Source organism: Lygodium microphyllum, chromosome 28, assembly GCF_053477565.2.
Source record: "Lygodium microphyllum isolate KBCC chromosome 28, Lygodium_microphyllum_v1.1.10, whole genome shotgun sequence".
Taxonomy (NCBI): Eukaryota; Viridiplantae; Streptophyta; class Polypodiopsida; order Schizaeales; family Lygodiaceae; genus Lygodium; species Lygodium microphyllum.
The window spans coordinates 4326517-4347337 of NC_141162.1; the positions used below are offsets into that span (position 1 = coordinate 4326517).

General features: G+C 40.3%; 1 pseudogene; it reads left to right on the forward strand.

The window, feature by feature from the left end:
- Window positions 1-479: 479 nt before the first annotated feature.
- On the forward strand, window positions 480-17058 carry LOC148011139 (uncharacterized; annotated as a pseudogene).
- Window positions 17059-20821: the final 3763 nt, after the last annotated feature.

The window sequence follows — 20821 nt, forward strand, 5'->3', positions numbered from 1 at the left end:
ATTAGTTAAGTAAGCTAGGGCTAGTTAGTTGAACTATGGTTAGCTAAGTCTAACTAGGGTTAGTTGTCTAACTAAGGTAAAGTTAATCTAACTAGGGTTAGGGAGGCTAACTATGGTTAGGTTAGACTAACTATGAATAGGTTAGTCTAACTAAGGTCAGGTTAATGTTCACTTTGGTTAGGGGAGTCTAACTCCGGTTAGGTTAATTTAACTATGGTTAGTGAGATTAACTACGGGTTAGTTAAATTAACTAAAGTTAATTAATTTAACTAGGGTTATTGTGATTAACTAAGGTTAATTTGATGAACTAAGGTTAAGTTGAACTGACCTAAGAGGGGAAAAAGGAAGGAGGACGAGGACGAGGAGGAAAGGAAGAAGAGGGAGGAAGAGAAGGTGGAGAGGAGGAGCAGGAGAAGAGAGGCGCCGGCAAAGCACGACGGCAACGGTGAGGAGGCGGGCCAGCGTTGAGGGGCGACGGCATGGTGGCGGCGGAGCACATCCGGGGATTGCGACGGGCGGTAGGCGCGGCCGCGGCGAGGGGGACGACGGCGACGACCAAGCAGGTGCGGGGGCGTTTGATGGAGGCGGATGAGAAAGAGGATGAAGAGGAGGAGGCTGGAGGCCCGACAGCCAGCAAGATGGAGGAGGGAGAGAAAGAGTTCCGCTTGTGGAGACAGGGAGCAGGGGGAGGAGGAGGAAGAAGAAGAGAAGGAGCAACGAGGCGAGGTGGGCAGCAGAATGGATGCTGGCGACGAGGGAGAGGAGAGGGGAGTATGGAGAAGGAGAAGGCGCGAGGAGGAGGCAGGTAAGCGGTTTGTTTTTTTTTCGCTCTCTTTTTTGTTTTTTTTAAATTAATATTTTTTAAATTTGTTTTTTTCTTAAAGTCAGTTTTTTTTAATTGGTTGTTTTGTTTTGGTTAAGTGAATGTGGTTGGTTTTTAAAAAAATGGCGTGTTTTATAATTAGGCATGTTTTGTGTGTTTTTCTAAAATTTTAATTGTGTTTTATTATATATATATATATATATAATTTTGTTTTGTTTTTTTTAAAAAAATAAAACATTAAAAATGTGGATTGGTTGTTTGTTATGTGCATTTGATGGTGGGGTTTTTAAAAAAATAAAAATAAAAAAATAAATTGGATATGGGTGTGCAAAAGGAACGCACCCCCATCGCACGCGCATGCTCAGGTGGGTGTAAAAAAATTTGCAATGACGGGATCAAACAGGGCAGGGACGACAATGCGCGTACCGCAGACGCCATGAGGGCGTCTCGAGGCGTGTACAACTAGAAACAGGCGTGTTCACACGCGACATGAGAAATGCGGCCACACGGCAAAAATGAATAAAAATTAATAAAATCCAAACCGTTCGTCGGATCGAAAAACCGTAAGAAGAAAAAATGTGCCGGGAGACGAGGGGAAAATGATGGAAACATGTAACATTGGGTCCGGGGAAAAATCAGTGTGTTCACATGGGAAAAACACAAAAAACAGGATCGAAAATACATACGTATATTAATATCAACAAATGCGCTTGTTGGAATGAAGTGCGAAAAGAAGGAAAATTAGGCAAAATCATGTATCCACAACCCGATCACGATAAAACACAGTTCCGAGCAAGATAGAATGCGTTCACATGGAAAAAATCCCAAAAATAGAAAATGTTTGGAAGACACAGATTCAAAAGGCTAGCGCATCAAAACTCAGTTTGGGGAAAATTAGGAGGGGTTCACATGGAAAAAACACGAAAAACACACCCGAAAACACTTAGAAAAATTAATAACTAAAAATCCGATAGTCGGAAGAGGGGAGAGGAAAAAGGAAAAAGTGGAAGAAAGGATGGCAGTAAACGGTTGTCAAATTAAACTGAAATTCAGATGAAAATAGGACAGGTTCACATGGAAAAATGTGAAAAATAAGCATGGAAAGGGCTCCAAAAACTAGCAAAAATTAATAACGGATGAACCGTGCATTGGAATGACATAGAGTAAAAATGAAAAATATCAAGAGGAATGGGTAGGACAGGGTTGGTACATCAGATCCAGGTTCCGAAGCAATAAAGACACGTTCACATGGAAAACCGTCCCATTTATGAGAATTGCTTCAAAAATTAATAACTCAAGAACCATATGTTAGAACAGGGATTGGTAAAAAGAAAAAATAGGCAATTCAAAGGGACGAACATGTATGTAAGGTTGGATTGGGATTGGGGGGAACGTAGGGTCCATTGACATGGAAAAATCACAAAATAAAGGATAAAGACAAACGGTCAAGAAACAATCCCGAGGACAAGGTGGAATAGAACGGAAGAGTGGGGAAGGGACCCTAGCAGGGTACAATGAAGTCATGGCATGGATGTACGATCATAGTAGGGTATATGCATGGGGTGTGCAACATAGACGCGCAGGGATTCGTCCCCACACTTAAAACCTTAGCAGGAAGGGTAAACTGAACATCAAGAATCTAGTACCCCACATCAGACCAACCGCGAATGTCCCCACACTTAAGACATGACCGTCATTGAAAAACAAAAGGTGCAAGGTTAGAAGAACTTGGCCCATATTGCCAAGGAGTAATGTCGACTATTGAGGTTGCGTCTTGTGTCATTGTCGGCTGGAGAAGGTGACAACGTGTCTTCATAGCACACCTCCAACGTCCTTCGTGGCAGGGACCAAACCGTAGCACCCAGGGGATAGCTAGTTGAAGGAATCGCAAGAAATTCGTCGATGACGAGGGATATTGCACTCGACTTACGATCACTCAAATGGAATGAAAAAACAGTCACTCGCTCCATTACTAACATTACTTGAGGAAATAATGATGAAAACCCAGAGCTCACACCCGGTTAGGAATCGACAAGGGGATGGTGCAGACTATGCCATGGTGCACAATTAATGGTGCATCAGTGCGTCAACTTCGTCTGGCATAGGTGCAAGAAGAAAGACCAAGGAGCCTTGTAGTGTACTGTACAAAACAGAGTGATGTGTCCTGTGCTAGTGGCAGAAACCCCATCTCGTGGGTGCATAGGGAAACATAAACGTACCTAACTCCAATTGTCGTAACATCCCTCAATCCTCACCTCTCGATAATTGATTGAAGAAACACTAGTCACACTCAGCCCACCCTCTGTCTCGTGCTCTATTGAAAGATACAGAGAGCAAACCATTCCTGAAACCCATTGATGTAATCCTCATTGTCACTTCTGCAGAGGTTGTATGCCTTGTGTGCAATTGATGGTGCTGACATACAATGCAAGAAGAAAGGCTAGGGAGCCTTATGGTCCAGTGCATAGGAAAAAATCGTGTATTGTGCATTGAGAGGCCCATCCCATGCGTGCAACACTCCATTCACACATCTCACCTCTCATTTGATTTAAAGGGAAAGATTGGTCACTCACCCCACCCTTTGTCTCATGCTCTGTTGAAAGATACAGAGGGAAGCCCATGCTCACGTCCCCATCCTGTTAGGATGAAAGCTCGCATCACTCAAGGGGTTTGTGATGAAGATCATGGCAACTGTTGTTATCATCAAGATCTTGAAGATGAGGCGTACCCAGGGAGGCAGCCTACAAATCTCATACTTCAATGACTTGTAAGAAGAGTCGTCTGTTAAGAAGGGTAGACGGACTAATATTGCAGAGACAGTGCACCACGGGAGGTGGCTTTGAATTTATTGCTAAAAAGGGTGTGCAGGATGAGTCACCTATCCTAAACTACGGGGTGTTACCACCTTTTCCATAGTCAGCTTCTCGCCCAAGGATGTTTCCACCTTTTCTTGGAACGAGGCTTGTTATGACAAGGAATTTCTTCCTTTTCTCCCATAACAGTTTCATTTATTTTTTTATTTTTTTATTTTTGTCTTTTTTTTTCTTTTTCCTTTTTTTTGGTGAAAAAGAGAATGGTAGAAATACCATATATCAGGACCAACCTCGCCGCCATTGTTGGATCAAACAAGAAGAGAACAAGGTCGGGTTGAGAGGTATCTATGAGGGGCTAGCAGAACGAGACTGCCTCATTAGGAGAATCATAAGGGCTATCAGAAGCACGACGAGAAGGACAGTGCGCCGCCCAAAAGGGAAAGAGTAGGTCGACTATGATTGTCAAGATCCCCAGGGAGGAAAGCACATCTTCAGGCGATAGCCAGTGAAGGATTGATAGCAAGCACCTGAATAGAGCCGTTAGGATTGATAGCAAGTACCTTGTATGCACCCATCCACCATTATTGAAGCTTGCCAAGAAACTTGCCAAATCTCAAATCATAGGCTAGGACAAGATCACCTTCTTTGAACTCCTTGTGCTTAATGAAATTGTCATGATAGGCCTTGCATCGCGCTTGAGTGGTTTCCATGCATTGTAGGGCCATCTGTCGTATCTCATCCAAGCATTCCAAGTGCAGGAGACGGTGTTGTAATGACTCATTATCTCCCAAGCGTTCTTTAACTACCACTCACAAAGAGGGCAATTCTAGTTCGATAGGAAGACGACTTCTGTATCATACACTAGCTGGAAAGGGATCTGTCCTGTAGTTGCCTTATGAGAGGTTCTATATGCCCAGAGGGCCTCTGTAAGTCGATTGTCCCAGTCACGATGATGTGCAACAATTGTTCTTGTCATAATCGAGCAAAGGATGCGATTGGTGACTTTAACTTGGCCATTGGCTATGGGGTAATAAGGAGTGGACTTACGATGGCGGATCTTATACAGCTCTATCAACTCCTCCATGATTTTGTTAAGGAAATGAGTACCTCTGTCACTTAGCAACTCAAGGGGACTGCCAAAACGAGTGATAATATTCTCGTACATGAACAGGGCTACGGTGTTGCCATCATCCCACTTCAGAGCTTTAGCTTCACACCACTTTGTGATATAATCCGTACATACTAAGATGTATTTGTTTTTCTTCTATTTGGTGGATGGATCAATGGGACCCACAAAATCAATTTCCCACTTCTCGAATGGCTTTAGGGGAAGAATGGGCTGCAGTGGCATGGCACTTGTTTTGGTGGGCTTCCCCATTTGCTGACAAGCATCACATCTCTTGCAGTAGTCATATGCATCCTTGTGGAGGGTCTGCCACCAGTATCTTGCTACTAACAGAGCCTTCCTGGCTATCGCTTCTCCTGCGAAGTGTCCACCACATGGTTTGTCATGACATGCTTGCAATACTATGTCAATTTCATCCCCTACAACATATCTTCGCAATACTTTATCTTTGCCTCTCTTGTACAGTGCATTGCCTAGCAAGGTGTAGGGGGGCTGATTCTAGTAGAAGCTTCTTCTTCTCATAGCTTGAGATGCCAGGAGGATACTATTGAGTTGCCAAGAGGTTGGTGATGTCTGCATACCAAGGATTAACTATTTCAACTAGAAACAAAGAAGCATCAGGAAGGTCTGGATCATCATGTTCCTCTCTTGTAGTTTGAGGAATCCATGATAGATGATCGGCTAGGACATGGAAAGGGCCAGGCTTAGTGACCACTTCAAAATCGAACTTCTAGAATAGGAGCAACCACCTCATCAGTCGTCCTTTAACATCTGCTTTGTTCATCAAGAAGGAGAGGGCTTCATGGTCCACATAGAATTTGAAATGTGTTGACAATAAATAGTGTCAAAACTTCTCTATTGCAAACACCAAGCACTCAAGCTCTGTCATTGTGTAGTTCTGTTTCCTATTAGTGACCTTTCAGCTTGCATAATATATTGGTTGATCTAATTTAGAGGGGTCCTTTTGACATAGGACAACACCTAGCCCTTCAACCGATGTATCTGTGTGCACATGGAACTCCTTCGTCCAATCAGGAGGTTGTAAAATAGGTGCTTGGATAAGGCACTATTTTAGGACATTAAAGGCTTTTTCATAGCCATCAATCCAAGAAAAATCAGCATATTTCCTTAGGAGCTTGTGCAGAGGGGTTGCCTTGGTTGCAAAATGTGCAATAAATCTTCTGTAGTAGCCCACATGGCCAAGAAATCCTCTGAATTGCTTGAGGTTTGTTGGTGCTGTCAAGGCGGCAATCTTTTCAATCTTTATAGGGTCTGTTGCAATCCCTTGTGCAGAGACAATATGGCCCCAGAAAAACTCCGGATGAGACACCAAAGACATATTTTTCGGGGTTGAGAGAAATCCCATACCCTCGACATCTGTCAAAACATTGCTCTAGGTGTCCCCAGTGCTCACGGATCAAACTATAGACACAAAAGTCATCAAGATACACCTCAATGAAATCATGAAGATGATTCTAGAAGGCAACCATCATTACTCATTAGAAGGTGGCAGCAGCATTACAGAGCCCAAATGGCATCACTCTATAGGCATAGGTCCCCCTTTTTGTGGTGAAGGTTGTTTTAGATTGGTCCTCTTCTGCAATTTGGAATTGGTTATATCCGTTGAATCCATCCAAGAGGGAATAAAGCTCATGGTCTGCCACTATGTCCAACAGTTGGTTTGTAAAAGGGATAGGAAAATGATCCTTCTTTGTCTTCGAATTGAGCTTTCAAAAGTCCACACATATTTGAAGTTTCCCGTTCTTCTTGGGTACTACCACAATGGGTGAAACCCATTCACTGTTAGCCACTGGGATAAATAAACTTGACTTCAAGAAGTTTCAATAATTTAGCCTTCACCAGAGCAGAATAATTAGGATTCATACGCCTTTGTTTTTGCCTTACAAGTTTGGCATTAGGCTCTAGGTCAATGTGATGTTGGCATACTGTGGGATCAATCCCCTTTAGATCTTTATATGACCAAGCAAACACATCTAAGTTCTCTTTGAGTAGGTCTCGTAGGGCCACTAGTTCTTCTTCTGGAAGATTGAGACCCACCTTCAGGTGACATTCAGTACTGTCAGTATCCAAGAATGTTACTTGCCTTTCACCTTCCACTTCACGGATAAATGTCCCACGGATTGCTTCTGGGTAGAGGTTTGACTCTTTCAAGGGAGTAGTGCCCTCGTCTGACGTTTCACTAGAACCAGTGTCCTCCTTCTGAACAGATGACTCATTCATCTGTTGAGGTTGCTAGAAGGGTATCAGAGCTTTGTTTGCTTTTGTGTGAGTGGTGATTTCTTCTAGACTTAGGGATTCATCTTCCAAGGATGCGTCCAGGAATGCCACATAGCAAGGACCTTCTAGAAGCCGAGGCTTTGATGGCTCTAGCTTCTGTTGGCAGGGGACATCATCATCGTCTTTTCTCTAGACTGAATAGCCAGGGCGATAGGAGCCACTGGTGAACCTAATTTTTATACTTTTAATCCATTGCTTATACAGATTCTGCATACTTTGTGGTCCATTGATCAACCCAAATGGAATCATGGCCATTCCATCCAGCACTTTGAGATCTTTGGCCTCTGAGGTCTCTGTAGGGACATCAACAAGATCATCCACTATCAGAGGAAATTCTTCATCTGCACTTTCATAACCTGCTTCATTTTCTTCCTCATCATTTTCATCCTCTTTCTCTAGAGGCTTTGTCTCTACTTCTGTGGAGGCTCTATAAGAGAAGAACAGATTTTCTTTCTCTACATCTGCTTCTGCTTCTCTCACAGCTTCTACCTCTACTTCTGTCTCTGTCTCTGGCTCTAGCTCTGGCTCTGTGTCTGTTACTGTCTCTGTGAGTGTCTTTGTATCTGCTCTGTATCTGTTCTGCCTCTGCTCTATCTCTGTATCTGTTGCTCCTATGTATCTGTTCTTCCTTGCTCTGTCTCTGCGACTATCATATAATAGGGAGAACAGTACATCCATACTTCTATTTCACTGTCAGAGGTGATTTCAGAAGTTAATTGTAGTTGAGGCAAGAGGTATTCTTCCATGGATAAGGATTTTTCTTCCCTTGGTAGTTGGCTTACAGTGCCCACTGTTAGGGACTGTGTCTGTGTTTTCTTAGGAAAGATCTGCTTAACAGCCTCTTCATCTCCTGATGTACCATCTATTACCTCGTTGGAGGAGTTAGTTATGACTTCGATGGATGTGGATCCATTACCTTTTTGCGATCCATAAAACTTCAACACCACTTTGTTGGGTCCTCTGCCTAGGGTTAGCATTCCTTTGAACTAGCTCGTCCTAGCTCTTGCTTCAAAATGCCAAGGTCTTCCCAACAGCAGAGGGTATGAGGTCCCATAAGAATTTGATTTGACCACCAGATATGTTAGCCAATAATCTCTTCCTACAAGGGTTGTTTTTACGTATGGGAGGATGCCCAACGGTTTGATTCTACTTTGGTCTGCCAATCTGATAAGCCACTGTGTAGTTTGAATTCCTTGCAACCCTAAGTCCTTCATTGTTACATCCATCATTATGTTTAGTGATGATCCTCCATCAATCAATGCATATAAAATAAAGCATCCTTCTATCCATACACTAATCTCTAGAGTTCCAAGATCTAGGAAGGCATTAGCCACATCTACTTCCTTTACAGGCTCTGGGACCTGATTAGTCTTGGTCACTGTTGAAGGAGCGATCCTTAATCCACGTCTTTTTGTCAAGATGCTTTTGAATTTCTTTCGGCAACTAGGAGATAGCATTAGTAACTGCCAGAATATTAAGCTTGGTTTAAAAGTATCTAGGTCCTTGACCAAGTCATAATCTTTGATAGGATCCACAGGCTTCTCCAACCTGCACGGGAATGGCACTATACCCATTTTCATCTTTCATTTTTTTTCTAATAATTGCAGCATCGACACTTCCTCTATTTGTGGAGGTGCTTCTGTATCATCTATCTCCTGGACCTCTGGTCCTATTTCTGGGACTCTTTGTAACTCTCTATGGCACTGCAGTGCTTTGTACTGCACTGTTCTATTCTGTACTACTCTATCCCTTTGTTGGCAGGTTGAACTTCATAGTCTTGGAAGGAGAGTTATTTTTATTCTGAAAAATTGGTTCCTTCTTCTTGGTGCGCGTGACAATGACAAATTCCAACTCTACCAAATTAGAGGCAGGCTCTTGTATCTTCTGTTGGCTATCAGTGCCATTGGCCTTTACAGGGGCTGTGGACTTGGACAGTCCTTTGCAGTGTGGCCTTCAACTTTGCATCGGCTACATAAGGGCTTGTAATCCAAAGATTGTCTAGGGTTTGGACAATTTGGGGAGATATATCCATTTTCTCCACACCTATAACATTCCACCTCTGATCTCTGACCACCGCCAGACTGTCATCCTCTGTAACTTTGAGAGGGAAACCTCCTTGGACCAAAATTAGGACCAAACTCGCTAGGCTTTATCCTGTGTTGTCATTTTGGATTCTAACAAGTTGAATCTTACATTTTCATCCTTCTCTCTTTATTCGTGCATCTCTTTCAGAGAGCAAATATCCTCTGTATGGTTCTTCTGCAAAAAATAGGAACAGAAAGCTCCATGAATGGTTGGCTTTCGGGTACATTCAATGGCTAAATGTCTCGCTTGATGACACTTTTCGCACCATGTATTAGAGCGCATCACATCTCTTCCCGCTTCAGTAGGAGTGGATATATTGGCGGTATTCACCTTCAGCGTCTGTAGCTACTCTGTAATCACATCCAGAAGCTCTTTCTTGATACTTGCAAGTAAGTTGGATAAGTAGTCCTTCAGATTTTCACCTCTTGAAGTACTTGTGGTAGGATTTTGGAAAGCTTCTGTAATTACTGCATACAATGGTTGGGTTGATCCAGAAGGTCCTCTGTTCTGGTTTTGATTCAATGCTCCTATTGAGACTTGGAGTTGTTGATTCCAATTGGTAGGATTCCACTGTTGTTGAGTCGCCATTGGAGGAACTGTTTGAGGCCACTACTGTTGTGGTTGAACCATCATTTGAGGAACTATCGTCTACGGTGGCCACACTGGATTAGGTGCATTATACTGCGACACTGTTTGCATCTGGGGATAGGGGTAGGGAGCTGTCTCTGGTACTGCATTTGGTGGGTATACCATTCCTGGCATGGGAGGAGGTAAGACTCCTCTTCCTGGAGTCATTGACAACCTTGCTTCAACTTCATCATACAATCTTGCACCTTTCACTACAGCTTGTAGATTGACTGGTCTTCTAATTCCACGAACTTGCGAACTTTTGGTTGTAGGCCTTTGAGAAACACTCCTTTCTGAATACCTTCATCCAAATGATAGTTAGTCCATCTCTTCAGGATGGAATCCATTCGCAAGACATAAGCTTCTACTTTTTCTCCAAAGGAGTGACTTAGGTTCATGAACTCCTCTCGCATCCGCTCTTCGAAACCTTCATGCCTAAATTTAGTGAAGAAGGCCATCCATGTGCCAAAACTTCCTGCTGCTTGTCTCTCGTACCACTGACACACCGCACCCTTGAAAGTGGCGGGGAATATTACTAACCAATGCTCAGGGGTTTTGGCATTGTTAGCCACACATGCTACCATAAATTCTGCTACATGAAGATCAGGGTCTTCATTGTACTCTCCCTTAAAAACTAGCAATGGGACTACATTTGCTGGCTTGTCATCAATATTTCTAGGACTAATTTGACTTGGAAGGGGACCTTGAGTTGCCATGGGGACTTCTGTAAAGAGTGCTTTTAGGGCGTCAAAGGAGGCTTCTACTGCGAGCTCATTCTCAGCTTTGATTTTTGCCTTCTCTCTTCTCACGTACCTCTAGACTCGTTCTAATGCTTGCCTCTTGATTGCATCATTCATCACGGGGTTGGCTCCAACCGGTTGGTCTGTACTCAACAGGATAGTATCAGAGAGGTCTTCAATCTTTGGGGGATTCTCTAGCAAACATCTCCTCTACTTCCTTCTTTTCAACATCTCTAAATTCGGCTTTCAAACCACAACAGAGGGGGAGATATTCCGTTCTGAAAGTATCAAAACTCATTCTTCTTAGGATCGTTGTGGTGCTATTATAATAATGCCAGCTTCTGAGGGTTTCAACAGTGTATGTTGTGAAAAACACTCTATCTACCAACTTCCACTTGGTTGCTAATCGGACAAACAAAAGATTATCAGTGCACCAAGCATCCACGTATCTTGCTATTGAGCATCCACAAACAAATTTCAACTCTTTTCCTTCTTGTTTTTGTGAACCTCCACAGACCATGACTGCTGAAGCTTCTTCATGATCTCCCACTTGATGATGTCTGGAAACTTCTCAATGAATGCCAAATCTTCCATGGATGGTCATCCTCTCTGTTTTTTCTCTTCAGTTTGTTCCCAAATAGTTTGCCACCAAGATGCAAGTTTCTACTGCTTCAACAGGAAGAGGAGACAATCCACCACATAGAGCATGCATCATGATGGTAATAGGTTTTCACCATTGTGGGATGAACTTCTTATGGAAAGTGGATTTGATGATAAGAATCTCCAACTCTTTAGTGGAAGAAGGAACTTTGCAAACTTCCATTGAATTCTCCTCTTCTTGACAATGCCATTTCCTTCATTTTTAGCCTCTTATGATGCTTGTTGATGGCAAGCTTCCCTGGCTGCGCACCAAAAACATGGATCCCTAAGAGGAACACCAAGGAAAAGGAGATTGTACTGCAAGAAAATCTATCTTGTAACATCAACAAGATTTTATTTCATTCTTTTGACCATCAAAACAAAGGAAACAACAAATCTTCACGCAACATCGTAGTAGATATCTCCCACGGATTTGATAGAATCAACCATAATCTTCAACATCTTCATAGAATCCATCAATAGAACAAATAATCTAGAAGAATACACCATATTTGAATGGAAATCAATCAAATATTATTCATCTTCAATATCTTCATAGTTCTCTCTCAATCTCTCATATACAGTTACACTGTTTTGATAGAATTGACTATCTCTGACTATCTCTCTCTCTCTCTCTCTTTATCAATAGTACATCATATCCTCACTAAAATACTCTCATAATAAACCTCAATAATCCTTGTTAGGTCTTGGATACACCTCCCAAGAGGTATGTCTGATATGAAGAGTCGCTAGAGCCACTACAGTGTCTCTTCATAGCTCACTACTGTCACTGTCACTTCATCTTCTCTTTAGTCTTCAACATTGCTTCTTCCATTTGTTTTAGCTCTTTTGAACTTAGATTCATCCTTTCCAAAAGTTATAAAACTTTCCCAAAGTCACACATAATTTTCACAGAATACTTATAGAAGATCTACAAAACAGTACAGTACAGTACCAGAGCAGCTATAGAACAGTTACAAAGCAGAGACAGAGGCTCTACAGAAGGTTTACAGAAGGTTACAGAAGGTTATCAGAACCTCATAACTCATACTAAAACCATTACAAACTATAAAAAACTATTCAATAAGCTTTCAAAAGATCTCAATCTTCATCAATCGTCAATCCATGCTTCATAAGAAGAAAATAAGAACAAAACAGAAGCTATACAGAACCAATCAGAAGCTCAACAAAACCTATCAGAACATCACAGAGCTTCATATCTCTATTGAAAATCATCATGAGTTTCCAAAATATAATCAATATCATCCAAAACACTCTCAAAAACTTCCATTAACAATCATACATCACTCTAAATCCATCAAAAATCAGTCATTCAGACCTCAAAAACAACAAAAAGTAGTCAAAAATCCAGTCTTTTTCCACTCTCAACATGTGCAAGATTCTTAGTAAGAAAACAAACCATGTTCCACAATGTTCGACAGCTACTAGCAAACTCCAACTTCCACTTGTCAAAAAAAATACCAAGCTCAACCAAGGCTATCAAGATTCATACTCAACAAACCAAACAAAATGACAGAAACAAATCCTACACTAGACAAACACAGAAAATCCAACTACAAAACAACAAAGCAACCAGTCACGCAAACAACTAAGCTAGAAAAAATCAAACCAAACTACTAGGGGTTTTCAATTAAAAAAAAAAACGCTTGACATATTTAGCCCTCCCCCTAGTCTGCAAACATTCATGTGCAACAACTTCTCATAAAATGATGCAACATTTATGAGCAATCAAAAATCAAATCCAATGATCTATCTACCATCTTCTCAACAAACACAAATGACACATCTCTCTCAACCAACTCCTTTATAGGTAGACAAAAATCATCCATGAAATTCTCATAAAAATCCTTGAGACAATCCTCACCATCTAAGGAAAATACATCATCCTCCAAATTCCTCAAATCCCAACCATAATCCAACATCTTCAAACCCCTCAAATCACAACCACACTAAAAAATATTCAAATCCTTCCCATCCACGTCACTCAACTCATTAAAAACACAAGACTCCATCGAGTCTCTCACATGCAAAGAGTGAAATACACCTTCCATCGTATCCTTCTAAGCAACCTATGAAGAAACTTCCACATCTACATCATCATAAACAACATCTTCACAATGCAACAACTTCGGGTGAATAACCTCAACCAAAGACTCCTCAACTACCAAATCTTCAATTGCCTCCTCAAAAACCCATTGCAACTCTATTTCCTTGGTTTTAAACATCTCTTCCCTCAAATTTTCAATTCTTTTCAAAGCCTTACTTGAATTCTCTCTCACATCCTCATCAATGTCACTCTCACGGTCCTCAAAACCCCAATTAAAACCATAAAAACAACATCAAAACCTTTTGGAGAACTAAGGAAACTAAAAGACTATCAGATGAAGTTTTCTCTTCAACATTGTTGCCTAAATCAACCAAACAATAGTCCACACAACTATCAAGAAGCATGAAGTTAGGTCTACTGAAAACAACATAAAAAATATCACAAACAAAAAACTCTCCAGGGCTACTCACACCATCAATAACCAAGTCACAAGACTCATCAGAGTCAACAACACCAACACCAAAATCATCATAACAAGAGTCAGAACCTAAAACCTCAATACTCTCTGATCCTAATGCGTTTGCAAGACTAAAGAAACAATTTTCTAAGGACTTTATGGGTGTGATGATATCTTTGATAATGACGATGGCATGTCTAATTTTATTGAGGATTAGTATCAAAATGATAGTGCGAGCGATATTCTTAACAACGAGAAGTATGTTCGAGAGAAAGCTCTAAAGTGTATCTACGCAGGAAGCCAACTGCTGACACAACTAAGTGCAAGCTTACTTATTCTTAATCTTCAAAATAGTTTTGGATGGAGTAATCTATTGATCATATTTTTGCTTGTTATTGATCATATTTTTAATGAACATGCAGGCTACTCTCTCAGAAGTTCTTGTTGACAAGCAATTCCCTTCCTACATAACATGATGAAGTGAAGAAGATGATATGTAGTCTTGGACTTGACTATTCTTCTATACATGCATGTCCCAACGATTGTATTTTATATAGAGGTCAATACTACGAGGACGGTGTGAAATGTCCAAAATGTCAAACACCTCATTATAAAGAGGAGAAAGATAAGGTCCCTAGAAAGGTATTGAGACATTTTCCCTTGGCTCCACATATAAAACATATGTTCCAAAGTCCCGAATTAGCCAAGTTTATGACATGGGGAGTGGAGCACAAGAGCAAAGATGGAGTAATGCAAATTCCATCAAGTAAACCTGCATTTGAGCATATTGATTGCAATGACTAGATTGTGCAAAAGAACCACACAATTTAAATATGGGTGTAGCATTAGATGGTGTGAATCCATTTTCAATGAAATCAAGTAAATGATATACATGGCCCAATGGTAGTTATTAACTATAATCTACCCCCATATCTCAGCATTAAGAAAGAGCATTTAATGCTCTCACTCTTAATTACAGGAAAATGACAAGTAAATGACCTAAATGTTTATTTGGCCCCTCTCATCAATGATATTCAAGATTTGTGGAGAGAGATTGATGTCATGGATATGTTCAGAAGCATTGGTCAAAGACAGTTCATTGTTCGTAGAATTCTAGCATGGACTATCCACAACTTTCCAGGATATGGTTATTGCTCACATAAATGGTTTATATATATATATATATATATATATATATATATATATATATATATATATATATATATATATATATATATATATATATATATATATTGTCTCATACGTTTGTATAATGTTCATTGCACTAAATTTCACCTTTGTTATGTTTTCCATTTAGGGATATATACCAAGGGTGATAAAGCTTGTACAATTTGTGGTGATTGGTTGAGATCAACTTATAGCAAAAACCTTAACAAAAATATATATCTTTAACATAGATGATTTTTATATGGAGATCATTATCTATGAGACAAAAGGGAAGCCATACATTTTAATGGAAAGGTACAAGAAGGGAGATGTCCAATACCAATGACATTGAAGGATTGATATCTAAAGTGGACTGTTGGTGCTATCAATCTAGAGTTAGAGATCATAAGCAGTGATGATGATGATGCTATGAGGAAGCGAGTGAGAGGAAAACGTGCTCTAGCTCAAATTCCTTCAATATGGTATACTTTGGAATAGTGGAAGGATTTGCAGATATGTCGTCTTCTTGATCCTATACATATATTCAAGAATGTTGGTCATTTGTTATGGCAACACCTCGTTGGCTTGAAAGACATAGTGGTAGCAAGAAATGACTTAAAGGATCAAAACTCAAATCCCAATCTATGGCCACTTTATGATGAAACTCGATGTGAGACAACCTACGAGCTTGCCCCATGGGTGCTCATGATAGAAGAGCTCGAGACTATCAACAGGAATATTCAATTGATTTGTACGCTTACAAGATATGGAACATCTTGTCGAAACATGTTCACTCTAGATGACAAGAGCTTGTCTGGTCTAAAAACACATGATTGGCACAATTTTGTGAAGGTAAATCTATCTAGATCTTTGTAAGTATTTATTTTCTTGCATGTTTTGTTGATCGGATTAATCATATACGCAGCATGTTCTACCCCTTGTTATTGATGGATCTACTACAAGAGGAGTCTGAGATGTAATATATCACCTTGGATCACTTGCAAGGTATTTATCAATTGTTAATTTTTAGTATAAAATTCTATTTGATATCTTCTTACTTCAAAAACATCTCTAATATCTTCTTTCTTTTACTAATGGATGGATTACATCTAAAGATATTGCCAAAGGGGTCAATTCCACAAAAGAAGTGTGAATGTATAAAGCTTTTTTGTTTAATGGAAAAGGAACTTCCAATCTCCTTTTTTGATATCTAGGTTCATCTTCTAATCCACCTAGTGGACGAGATGGAGCTCGCTCGTGTTGTGGGCACTCGATGGATGTTTTGGGCAGAAAAGATTTATGAGAATATTGAAAGGTCAAATACATAAAAAAGAAAGACCAGAGAGTTCTATGGCGGAGGGATGGATGCTTGAAGAATCCATGTATTATGTTTGTGAATACCTTGAGAAAACCAATTATGAAGCTCCACGCATATGGACAAATGAGTCATCTTCTACCATGTTAGAGGAGGTAAGGGGGACCCTTTTCGACTTAAGGTCCAAGATAAATTGGATATTTCTACTTTCATTGGCTATAATAGCAAATGGATACAACAATTTTTCGATGAGTACGAGGAAAAACTTGCAAGAAAACGAGTTGGCACACGTAAAAAGAGGAGATCGAGACGTCAAATAAATGTAAATAACATCGATGACATACCTACTTTCATGGATTGGTTATACACTTGTATGCAACGAGCAGTTAGTGATCATGAGCCAATATCAATGGAAGAGAGAGAGTTTATGATCGAGTGTGAAAGACAGGTAACCTATTGGGTTTTGAAAACTCTGAACTAAACAAGACAATTTCATTTTTTTAATAGGCTCGAATGTATAGCAACATGTGGGCTTATGGACAACATCTTCGGATAAAAGCTATTGACAACTTACATCTAACTCAAGATTCTTGCATTGTTGCCTCTTTCAAGAAATTATCACGTGCAAGCTCAAGAGATACAAATCTCGTCGACAATGAACTTTGTTACATGGGAACCATAGTCGACATTTATGAAGTATCGTATTGTATCTTCGAGCAGGTAAATGAAATCTCTCTTCATGCAACAATGGCATGTAGATTTTTGGAAGCTATACATAATTCTAAAGTTTTGATTCGTGTATTTTGATAGGTGGTTTTGAAGGTGGATTGGTTTCGTGCTGAGTATAAAGGCAATAATGCCACAATAAAAAGAGAACCATTCAGTGTCGTGATGTCATGAGGACATAGTGTGAAAAAGTATGGAATGTGGGAGCAAGATTCAAGCCTTGGGCATTAAGAAATACCATGTGAATAAACATGAAGCAAGAAGAGACCTTGCTGGTCATGGATTCTTTGTTGTTCCCTATTCAAGAAAGCACCATAGCTCTCCTACTCTCTCCCAAAATGCATACAAGATACACTTTACCTTCCTCCCCCTTATTCTTGACTGTTCCCCTTGAACTCTAGTTGCATGTTTTGGAGGCTCTGTCCTGTGGTCCAGCACTCTCCTTGCAGCCCACACCCGTGATTTGCGGTGCAAATCACGTTGATGGCCCTATGCACGAAACGAAGAAGAACCAGTTCTTCCTGATGTTCCCAATCAACAACAAATGCAGGCATTTAAAGGATGGCATGAGAGAGCCAGAAAAGTTATGTACTGGTTGTCTATTAGTATTTCAGACTCTATGATTGTGCATATTCAGGATGCAAGTACGCCAAAGGAGGCATGGGATACTTTGTGAAAAAATGTATAGCACAAATACACAAGCCAGGAAAATGCAGCTCAAGCAAGAGTTGCACAATGTGCAAAGAGAAAGTATGAGTATCAATGACTACCACATGAAGGTGAAGAAGATTGCAAATGCACTTGCTTCCATTGGGTCGCCAGTGGAAGATGATGATTTAGTTTCTATGACCTTGAATGGTCTAGGAAAGGATTATGCACAGTTCCGAACCTCCATTTCCGTATGTGAAAGATTTCCTGATTTTGAGAAGTTGATTGCTCTTCTAATTTCTGAGGAGCAAAGAAATGGTGGTGCATCTTCTTTAGGAGGAACTTCAAAAGAAGCTGTCTTCTACTCAAATGTTGTGGAAGAGGTAGAGGTAGAGGTAGAGGAGGCCAATCTGGAGGCCGTGGTAGAAATCAGAATATGCAGCAAACTCAAGAAAAACAGTCCTATGGAGGAGGACGTGGTAACTCTAAAGACAGGGGGAGTCAAAGAGGTCGTGGTGAATGGCAAAGAGGCCAAAATACAAATAGCAATGTTGAATGCTACTACTGTGGTAAAATGGGTCATATGGCTAAAGACTGCTATAAAAAGTAGAATGACATCATGAATGGAAAATTGCAACAAGGGAATTATGCATCTTCTAGTAGACAGGGTGATGACAGAAATGAGCATTTGTTTATGGTGCAGCACATGACCAATTCTGTGACAAGTGCAGAAGAAAGCAACGATGTGTGGTATGTTGACTCAGGTGCATCAAACCACATGACAGGTCATGCAGAATGGATGCAGGATACAAGGAAAATAGAAAAACCAATATTTGTGGAGATTGGTGATGATACTGCACATCATATTGTGCAGATTGGAAAAATTCATTTGTCTATGCAGGATGGGAAAAAGAAATACCTGTCGGATGTATTTCATGTCCCGAATATCACCAAGAATCTGGTTTTTGTTGGTCAAATGGTTGAGCAGGGCTTGCAGGTCAGATTTAATTCTCATGGATGCTTTGTTGAGGATATGAAAAATAAAGGTCGCTTGATAGCAAAAGGAAAGAAGAAGAACAGAATGTTTACTTTAGACGCAGACATACCTGAATTGAGTGCAGCAATGTTTGCACATGGGACCGGTGTAGTTGCAGATATTGATATCTGGCATAAACACATTGGTCATGTTAATGTACAGCGACTTAAATCAATGCAAGCCCAAAATATTATTGCAGGATTGCCTAAATTCAAGGTTGTAGAAATGCATAAGGTATGTGAAGCCCGTCAATTTGGAAAACAGGCAAGGAAACCATTTCCTAGACATGTTCAAGAGAGTAAGAAGCCGTTGGAATTAATCCACTCTGATGTCTGGACTACTAAAGCTGCATCTATTGGAGGCTGTCATTATTTTGTCACTTTTATTGATGACTTTAGTAGAAAAGTTTGGGTGTATTTTATGAAAAAGAAAAGTGAAGTGTTTGGGCATTTCAAAACTCTTGAAGCTATGGTTAAAAAAGAAACAAGCCTACAAATAAAATGCCTAAGGTTAGATGGAGGGGGAGAGTACCTCTCAAATGAGTTTGCAAGGTTCCTGGAGGAGCATGGCATAAAGCAGCAATATTCATGCAGTCATATCCCACAACAAAATGGAATTGCAGAAAGGAAAAACATGCATATTGGAGAGGTATCTCATGCATGCTCAACGAGAAAGACTTGCCAGATTTTTACTGGGCTGAAGCAGTTGCTACAGTAGTCTACATAATGAGCAGGACTCCCACTGCATCAATACATGGGATGACTCCAGAGGAGAGGTATACTGGTAAGAAACCAAATATTTCTCATTTGAAAATTTTTGGTTGCATTGCCTATGTTCATGTGTTAGATGAGTTGAGATCCAAATTGGATCCAAAAGCTGAGAAGTGCATCTTTCTTGGTTACTCTTTGTAGAGTAGAAAGGGTATATATGCTATAACCCTTCTACTTGTAAGTTTACAGTGAGCAGAGATGTTATTTTTTATGAGATGAGTAGCTGGTATAAACCAATAAATGTGATTGATGATGTAGATGCACAAAATGGTAATGCTTCACAGAATTCACATCAACAGTCATAAAATATTAGTGGACATGGAGTGTCCTCTAGCAGTGGTTCACATTCTTTGCCATGGACAGGCAGATTGAGATTAGGAGAATCTCCACAAAACAATGTAGATAGTGGTATGCAGCTTTCACGAAAAGGAAAAGAGAAGATAGATCAGCCCATGTTTGATGTGAATGCATGTCACTCTTATGTGGATGGTGAATCTAGTGGCTTAGAACAGAGCATTGATGATGAGTTGGGTATTCCTTCTATTATTATACCTGGAGTAAGGAAGACTAGGGATGTTTTGAGAGCACCAGGGAGTGAACCTACTTTGCACAAGTCTACCAGAGCTAGGTATCCTGTGGATAGGTTGAAATATGATGGATTTACAGTCATTCACTATGCCTATATGGTCAAAGTGATATAGGAACCAGAACCCACTTCTTTTGAGCAAGCCATGGGAAAAGAAAAATGAGAGAAAGCCATGGATGAAGAAATGGATGCCTTGGAAGAAAATGCTACATGGGAATTGGTACCTTTGCCTAAAGATAAGAATGCAATTAATTGTAAGTGGGTTTATAAGGTGAAACACAATGCAGATGGTTCTATGAATAGATACAAGGCAAGATTAGTAGTCAAAGGGTATGCACAAACATATGGCATTGATTATGAAGAAACATTCAGTCTGGTTGCAAGGATGGCAACCGTAAGAGCAGTCATTGCTATGGCTAGATCAAAGGGATGGTCTTTACATCAGATGGATGTAAAGAATGCCTTCTTGCATGGTGATTTGCAAGAAGAGGTCTATATGGAGCAGCCACTAGGTTATGTGCATGCTGTTCATCCTGAGTTTGTTTGCAGGTTGAAGAAAGCCTTGTATGGCTTGAAGCAAGCACCTAGAGCATGGTCTGACAAGATAGGAAAGTATCTTGTCACTATTGGCTTTCAAATTTCCAAGGTAGATTTCTCACTTTATGTGAGAAAAACAGAGAAAGGTATTATGCTACTTGTCATTTATGTTGATGATTTGATTATGACAGGTGATAGTGATGAATATATTCTTCATGTGACAATGCTATTGAAGCAGAAGTTTGAGATGAAGGATTTGAGAGAGCTGCGTTATTTCTTGGGCATTGAGGTGATTAGATCACCAAGTGGGATATGGCTCTTGCAAAGGCAATATGGATTGGACATGCTATCCAAATATGG